The following is an 8,786-nucleotide window of genomic DNA, read 5'->3' as shown; positions in this document are numbered from 1 at the left end:
CAGTGAGCTCACTATTATGGATACCAAATTTTTTTAATATTCTATTTCTATTCATTTAGCATGAGCTATGTTATATGATATATGAAATATAATATATTTTGCCTCACAACGATTTTTATGACATCCTTTCTAATTCATAAAACGATATTGTTGATACTCTAGTATTACACCTTTGATTACTGCGTTCAAAGTTGTCTCTGAGCTCTACTAGAAAGAAGTCAGACAAAGAGATAGTGACATAGAAACAAAGTACCAAAACAATATAGTACAATATGATAATATAACATGAGATTCCGGAACACATCAATTTGTCATGATTTTTTCTTCATAGCATAATCATAGTCATCAAAAGCAGTAAGCCGAGTGAAGCCTGAGAATTCTTCATTTTAACTCTGTTAGACTCAGGTTTATGTTTGAGAGGCTGGTTCTCAGGAAATAGACGGAGTTTTAAGACTAAATGCTAAAGCAAATCAGCTGAAGGCCTGATGCATGCGAGTGTAAATTGAATTGAAACTGGAATTATTGGCTACTAATGCTAGCTTTAGAGTTACTAGTAAAAGTACCTGAGCAAGATTTTGTATACTCAAGTAACTCATCAAGAATGTAAAAAAATCCTAAAAAAGAATTCACTCGCTACTCTAAAAATATTTATTACAAAGTGTGACAACTCCAAAGGCTTAATTACTAAAGCTGATCCAAACCAAGGCCTGTAAATACAGGCTTAACAACAGCAATAGTACTACCAACACTTACGCAAAACAAGTAACAATCATAGGATGAGAGAGAGAGAGAGACTTACCCTGAAATAAGAGTTGAATATGAAGTAAATAATAGGACTTGTGAAAGTGTTAAGATACCAAAAATATACAAAGACTTCCGTTATTTTCATTTTTGTTGGAACTGTTGATGGCAGCCAGTCAAGTATGTGGTGTATCGACCAAGTCAAGATTAAGACTGAGGCATCTACCATCAGCATCACAGAGAGCTGTTTAAATACAGAATCAGAATTGTCTTACCATGTAGATGACTGGCTCTCTAAAACTATTGAGAATCTAAGTATATTATGACATGAGAATCATGAGTCGTTGAAAATTAAAACCACAATAAATTGTAGTAGTAAAAATAATAATAATAATAACAATAGAAAGAAGTAATTCTCTAGCAAGGATTAATTATACTTCAGTGACTCATTCTGACACGGTTTGAAAAGCTCTTCACTGTTTGTTTAAAATTTAAACCTAATGCTGTCTAAAAATTAAAGTTCAAATAACTTTCTACCTTTGTGTCAGACAGAAGTTAACAAAAACTTAGGTGATAAAATGGTAATTTTCTTAGACAATTTATCTTTTGACATAACCAAATGAGTCAGTCAAAAAGCTTGCCTAATTCAGTGCCAAAGTTGACATAAAATTAGTTGAATTTCTCCAGTTATGTTGTGGTAAGTAAGAAAGATTTACAAACGTGTCTACCACAATCATCACTCGGTAAACACAGACGTAGACTATGATAAAATAAAATGCATGAAATGTGCAGCTCAAACAGCATGTGAAACTGGAACTAAAGTTAATTTCTGAAAAAAGCTTTTGATAGCATTTCATTCTTTCAAAATAGTAAGAAATCTTTTCATTTTTCTGTGAACGGATCAAAAAGGTAGCAGTAGTACTAGTAGCAGTATGAATGGTAATAGCAATAATAATGATTGTAGTAGAACTAGTAGTAATAGTAGTAATAGTAGAGATGGTAGTAGCAGTAGTAGGAGTAGAAGTAGTAGTATTGGTAGTAGTAGGGATAGCTGTGTAAGGAGTAGCAGCAGTAGTAGCACTAAAAGGGACAGTAGAAATGGCAGTACTAACATATGGATAGCAGTTGAAATAATAGAATTAGTCCTAGTAGTAATAACAGGAGGCCTAATAATCGCAAGAGTAGTAGTACTAATGGTAGTAGTAGCAGTAGTAGTAGTAGTAGTAGTAGTAGTAGTAATAGTAGTAGTAGCAGTAGTAGTGAATAGTAGTAGCAGTAGTAGTAGTGGTCGTAGTAATAGTAGTAGTAGCAGTAGTAGTGAATAGAAGTTCGCAGTACTAAAAGTAATAAGAATCGTGAATGTATGTATTATTTTTATCCTCAGTTAAAATGACACCCGTCATGTGTTTATCATTATAACAGTTTAACAACAAATAAAAACAACATATATGAGCAACAAATAAGTTGTATGCTGGCCAGCACATGATGTGTTACATATGTTCATGCCTTTGTTATCAATCAAAGACACTGATAAAAAGAAGAGAAAAAACTTGCAGGGGCTCAGAGCTGAACAATTTAGATATATATCCTTCGGAGTGTGACTCACATTTTAAACTCATTTTATTATAGAAGGGAGTTTGAAGTTGTCAGACCTACATATTTAAATACATATTTTTCTGTTCAAAGTAGGTCTGTAATGACAAAAGCAAGGGCTAACAGTCATTACCATTATTCAAGTACTCACAGGACATCAGCAACACCTATACAAGAAATACTATGATTCTAGTTCCAGAAGAGCAACCACCGCAGAAGAATTCCCAAAATGACCACGCATAACACTTTTGCAGATATATAGCATACAATTTACAGTTTTAACACTTAGTCATTTCTCGCAATCGTTGTTATAAATTTGATAATAAATGGACTTGGTCAAGTTAACGTTTTTGTGGCATTGAACAGTCGTTTAAAAAAGTTTTTAAATGAAACAATGGTGTTTTAGAATTTTAATTATTCAGGAACTTACAGAACCAACAATCTCAAACTACTATTGCTGGTCTCTTCGTGCTTTTGCGCAGAGACAACAAGTATATATGTAGTCATTTAGTTACCTACCTTGATAGTTATATCTTTCTCTAACTCAGTAGAATGTTGGAAAACATTGCTGCATTTTCTCAAGAAGAGTTTTGCAATGATCAGGGTGTAGCAGATGATTACAATACTCGTCGGAATAGAATATTGAAGAACTGAGATAAACACCCATACAGACGGATCCCCTATATAATTGTACTCTTTGAATAGCTGTAGAGAAGTGTACAGACCAGCAATCAACCAGACTATGACAACTACTATTATCTTGTAAGATGTTCGAGAATTTGTTGCTTTGAAAGGGAAAAGTATAGCAGCACATCGTTCAATACTAATAGCTGCGCTGCCGATGTAAGCAGCATCCGATCCGATGAAGGAGCAAAAGTAATAAACGGGAGATTGAAAGAGAACCTCAGAGTTTAAGTATCCAAAATGAAGAGTAGCACAGATGCACTGAGCCGCTGCAATATTGATGAGTAGAATTTTGACTTTACTTCCTGTATGTTCACCTAGAGCGATAACGAATATCGTAGAGCCATTTAGCAGGATGCCCAAAGTCAAGCAAATGTTAATGTACACTTGTTCATGTAGTGCATCTCCGATGCTGTACTGTATAGCCCAGCTTGAGTTCAGATAATATTCTATTCCCATTCTTTCATTAAGGACGATATCCGAGACATGCAGAGCTAGAAATGAAAGCTATCAGCTGCTTCGATATTACCATAGGAATTTGTTTTTGTTTTTGCAAAACTATCAAGATGGTTCTTCATCACTGAGAAATCATGTATACTATTTCACTCTTAACAAAAGCATCAGCATTATAGGATGCTTTTGTTATCAACTCAATTACATCTATTTTTACCAAAGCAACAGCTACACAAGGAAAAAAGAATTATCTTTCCTTATAACATAATTATTAAATAATGGGGACTATTTTTCAACATTTTTTGTGATTTTAAATTTGTTGCCAATCGATTTTTTTTTATAGAGGTGAATGTTGTTCATGAGTATGTACACACATACAAATGTACATAGGTATGTACATGTATGTATGTGGGTATGTAATAATAGTTGATATAGACAACTACAAACTCTCATGTTATTTTGAGTCAATTTATTTGTTCACTGACAGTTTTCACAAACAATTGCTACAGTTGGGTAAATATTCAATGACAAAGATTCTTGAGTCAACTGCTAAATTTAACATAATATGTCATATTATGTCATAATATTATATATACATTATATATATTATATTATTACATAATATTATAACATAATATGTCATATAATATTTAATCATATTATGATGAAAGTTAGTTGACCTAATTCCTCGTACACAGATTCTAGAGTGTCGGTTTCTATTTTTGGACTGAATGTTTCTCAGCCAAATAAAAGTGAAGAGTTTTATTGTTTTCAGCAGTACATTTCTATTCATTCCATAAATATTAGAACGAATGTTCATACATCACATTGTAGAGTCAGACACAGTCGTATGAGAAACTGAAGTCGCCGCTGTAGCACATCCTTCACTACCTTTACAACTCCTATGACTGTTAGTCTGTCTTTTACAAGACATTTTAACAGATGATTTGATTAGTTGTAAAAGTTGTTTGACATCTTTCTACAAAAAATATGACATCAAAATGACCTTCACATAGGTTATTGAGAAAAAATATGTGTTGTTGTTATAATAACAGCACAAAATTGTACAATGATTCATCTCCACCTGTGTACGTTATGTTTTCATATAATAAAGGTTGAAGTTGAATTATATTGTCTCACCAATCGTGCTCAAGGCAACACCTAAACAATGCATATCACTCTCTTTACTACATTTAATAATGTTCATTTAGGAACAGCAGTATATAGGTGTTGCCTTAATAAATACAATGTATGGTGGCTTGTAGTATTAATGTTATAATGTCCACATTTAGGAGTAACTAGTTATGTTATGTTAGTAACTAGGCTTGTTATGAGACTTGTGGATCATTACACATTTTTCTATTGATTCAGATAAGAAGCTCTCTCTACACCGTGATAAACCAATAAAAACAAGGGTTGTTAATAGTCTTTGAAAATATTTTGATTGACTTATTTGTTTTCCTAAAATCAACCAATCAGAAGTTAAGTTACTACTAATATTACTATCACTATTGATTTTATAACAGTAAAAACTGGTGTTATTTCCTTTTATCAACTCAGTTCCACCAGCCTGGGATAAACATGACATTATTATCAGTGTTATTATTATTATTAATATTATTATTATTAACTTAATTATTAAAATCATTGCTAGTTTTAAATGTTTGCTCAAACCTGCTATTAATTTAATGTTTTGTAGCCTCTGTCTTGCTGGTTGAAAACAAGAGAAAGGTTCTTCATGACAATGCCCGTAATCATATACCTAACAAAATTCACTATTTAATCAATAATAAAAAACTAGCACAAAAGTGTAAGTGACTATATTAGAGAAAGAGAGACTTACTCTGAAATAAACATTGAATATGAAGTAAATAATTGGAGATGAAAAGGTGCTGATGTACCAGAGATAAACAAAGATTTCTGTCGCAATCATGGTCTCAGGAGTAGGTGTTTTCAGCCAGTCCAGCCAGTGATGCATTGACCAGGCTATGACTAGTACCATAACATCTACCATCAGCATTACAGACAGCTGTTTAAATAAAATACAATTAATAGCATTAATAGCATGGATGAAATTAATAACCCCATTAATAACAGTCATGTTTTGTTAGAATCTCGATATTTATATGAAATTAAAATTATTTGCATACTTGTGGCCACAACCAGAGAAACATATGTAAATATTTGACATGATGATGCCAAAGTTAATGCTTCTTATTTATGACATAGACAAGACAGGGCATAGTTTAAAATTGCCACATTTTGTGTTATGAAGACATTTGATCAAATGTTATCAGTATGTTGCATTCTCGTCTAAAGACCAGAATGCAACCCGCCCAAACTGTGTCTACTGCAGCACACGATAGTATGCAATCTGCTATGTTGTCAATTGATATAGGTACATGGGTAAGCATGGTACATAGCACATGTATGGGGTATGTGTATATACTACGTTCACCATATACCATGTACATGTACCATGTACACTTATCATATACATGTACCATGTACGTGTACAGTAAACATTGTAAATTTATCATGTACTACGTACATGTACCATAAACCTTGTACATGTATCATGTACATGTACCATACACATCGTAAATGTATTTGGTAAATGGACAGGATACACGTACCCTGTGCATGTTTCCTGTATATGATATGTGTACACGATATGATGGCCAAATAAAAATGTTCTGAAACATGTTCAAAAAGGACAGTTGTATTGGTGTTGGATAATGGCCAGAGTGAACGCTCGCGGTCACAAATATTTCAGTACTTTCATCCCTATTTGAGCTCACGCAAATCTAGGGGTTTATCTTTCTCATTCTTTAGTGACTAATAGTAGAAAAAGGGCAAACTAACAATTCAAGCATTCAAGAGCAAAGTTAATACGTTATATACATATAATAGATAACCGATATACTGTTTATCAGGTAATACATTTTAATAAAGCATGAGATAGAGAACTCCTGTACTACAACCATCTAACTAAACATGTTTGGTTGGCTGGTATTGTTTCCTTATCAAGAGATCATACGTGTCAATAATAGCTTATCTTATGAATGAGCATGAATGTGGTTAGTTATCACTAGATTTGATAACACGGTGTGTGAAGTAATGTAACTGATTCCTTGATAGAGTGTCAGCCAGGATGATTCGCTTGTTCTTCATGCATGCTTTGATACTTAAATTATTTCCTACAAGGTCACAAAAGGTCAAGAAGATGTCCCATTGACATTATCATCAGTTTATTTCATCAACAACTAAATAGCTTAGTTAATATTTAGCCTAGTTTTACTAATTAGGCTGGCACATACTATATCATCTACATCCCTCAGCACATCAGTGATTGTCTGGGATAACATTGTTCACACTAACACAAACACATCCACAATTACATCAGTAAGTAGTAGGCTATAGCATTATCATTATCCATTTTAAATATGAATTATATGTTAAATTATATGACCCAGAAACTATATTATATAAATTATATTATATATAAATTAGCTGTCATCAACGAAACGACAAAATAATAGTCCACAGCAATCCTCATAAAGAAATGCCAACAACCAATCCCCATTGCTGAAGAGGTGCATATTGCAAAGGCCGCTGGGAATGCTAAGAGAACGATCGGGGAAGTTTGGCAGATGCAAAGTTTCCTGACGTATCCGTGTTGCCTCAGCAATGCAAACTTTATCTTTTGGCGCATAATCGAGTAATAATCACCAAAAGGAGAACTCCAACATATGGCGATGTATGATTATATAAATATATATATACATATATATTTATATATATATATATTTATACTCTATATATGTATACTAGCTGATATACATGGTAATGAGAGTTGCCTGCCATTTGATATTAACCTGGCACGTTGCCAATGGAAAACTGAAATGAGCTTACTAATAAAAGCTATGGCTTCTACCGACGTTATGCCATGACTTTGCGTCATGATCGAAAGTGTAGAGTATTTGCTCCCAGATAGCGACATATATAGCCAAGCAAATCTATCAAGCTTGTTTGGCTTAGTCAGTAAGGCCATTGGTCTGGGGAACAGGAAGTTTCAAGATCTAGTCTTCTGGTTTAGGGATACCTTCTTCAAAGATTGTAAATGCTATAACTGGAACTATACACACATATCGACAAACACACAAACTTTGAGAAATATATCTATATATATATATACTGATGAATATATAATAAATATATAATAAATATATAAATATAATATATTTATATATATGTATATATATACATAATATATATATCATGTATCAACATATATTATGTATCAACCAGCGTATCACTAACCTTTATAGTTGTGTCCTTTTCCAGATCTGTAGAATTTCGAAGAGTATTACGGCGTTTTCTCATGCAGAGTTTAACAACGACCATAGTGTAGCAGACGATTGCGATGGTAGTAGGCACTGAATATTGGAGCACTGCCACAATAGTCCACAAGGTAGGCGAGCCTACGTAGTTGTACTCTCGAAGAAGTTGTAGAACCGTGAACATACCACCAAGCAACCAGACAACAACAACTACTATTATTTCATGTATTGTTTGAAAATTCTTTATTTTGAATGGAGAAAATATAGCTGCGCATCGTTCAAGACTAATAGCAATATGTCCGATAAACGCGACATTTGATCCTACGAAAGAAAAGAAGTAATACACCGGTGACTTAAAGAGAATGGTAGAGTTCAAATATCCAAAATGGAGAATGGCAGCGAAACAATCAGCTACCGCCATGTTGATGAGTTGAATCTTGACTTTGTTTCCTGTATGTTCACCGAAAGCGATAACGAATATCGTAGATCCATTTAGCAGGATGCCCAAAGTCAAGCAAATGTTGATGTACACTTTTTCAGGTAATGTGTCTCCAATGCTGTACTCTACAGCCCAGCTCGAGTTTAGGTAATACTCCATGCTGCTCCTAATGAGAAATGGTCTCTCCACCAAGGAAACAATAGTCAATATTTATGGTTTTTTGGAATTTGTGTTACTGGGATTTCGTTACATTACATTTTCATTACTGGAAATTACATCAGTGATTTCATTGTTTGTTATCAGCTGGGATGACCCTTCTGGAATATATTATTGACCCAAACATCCTGTGCATGTTTTTATATCATGGCTAGATAGCGGAGCTTGTTTGAACTGAAGAATTTTGTGATCAGCAACGGTTGCTATTTGATTACATCACTTCCAAATTTAAAAAAAACAGCAGTTATGACTCATCTTATTGAGTAGTTCCTGCTGTCTACCACCACACGTAGCCTGTGCTCCTTCACAGTATGTGA

General features: G+C 33.5%; 1 long non-coding RNA gene across 1 annotated transcript; it reads right to left on the bottom strand.

Moving 5' to 3' along the window:
* Positions 1–3,940: 3,940 nt before the first annotated feature.
* LOC137387851 (uncharacterized) lies at positions 3,941–8,411 on the bottom strand. The gene is made up of 3 exons (XR_010977957.1): positions 7,795–8,411; positions 5,315–5,500; positions 3,941–4,450 (listed from the first exon to the last, which is right to left on the bottom strand). It is a non-coding gene; the product is annotated as an uncharacterized lncRNA (long non-coding RNA).
* Positions 8,412–8,786: the final 375 nt, after the last annotated feature.

Source organism: Watersipora subatra, chromosome 2 (assembly GCF_963576615.1).
Source record: "Watersipora subatra chromosome 2, tzWatSuba1.1, whole genome shotgun sequence".
NCBI classification, from domain to species: Eukaryota; Metazoa; Bryozoa; class Gymnolaemata; order Cheilostomatida; family Watersiporidae; genus Watersipora; species Watersipora subatra.
Note: the sequence above shows the minus strand (reverse complement) of the source record. Positions and strands in the feature narration are given on the sequence as shown.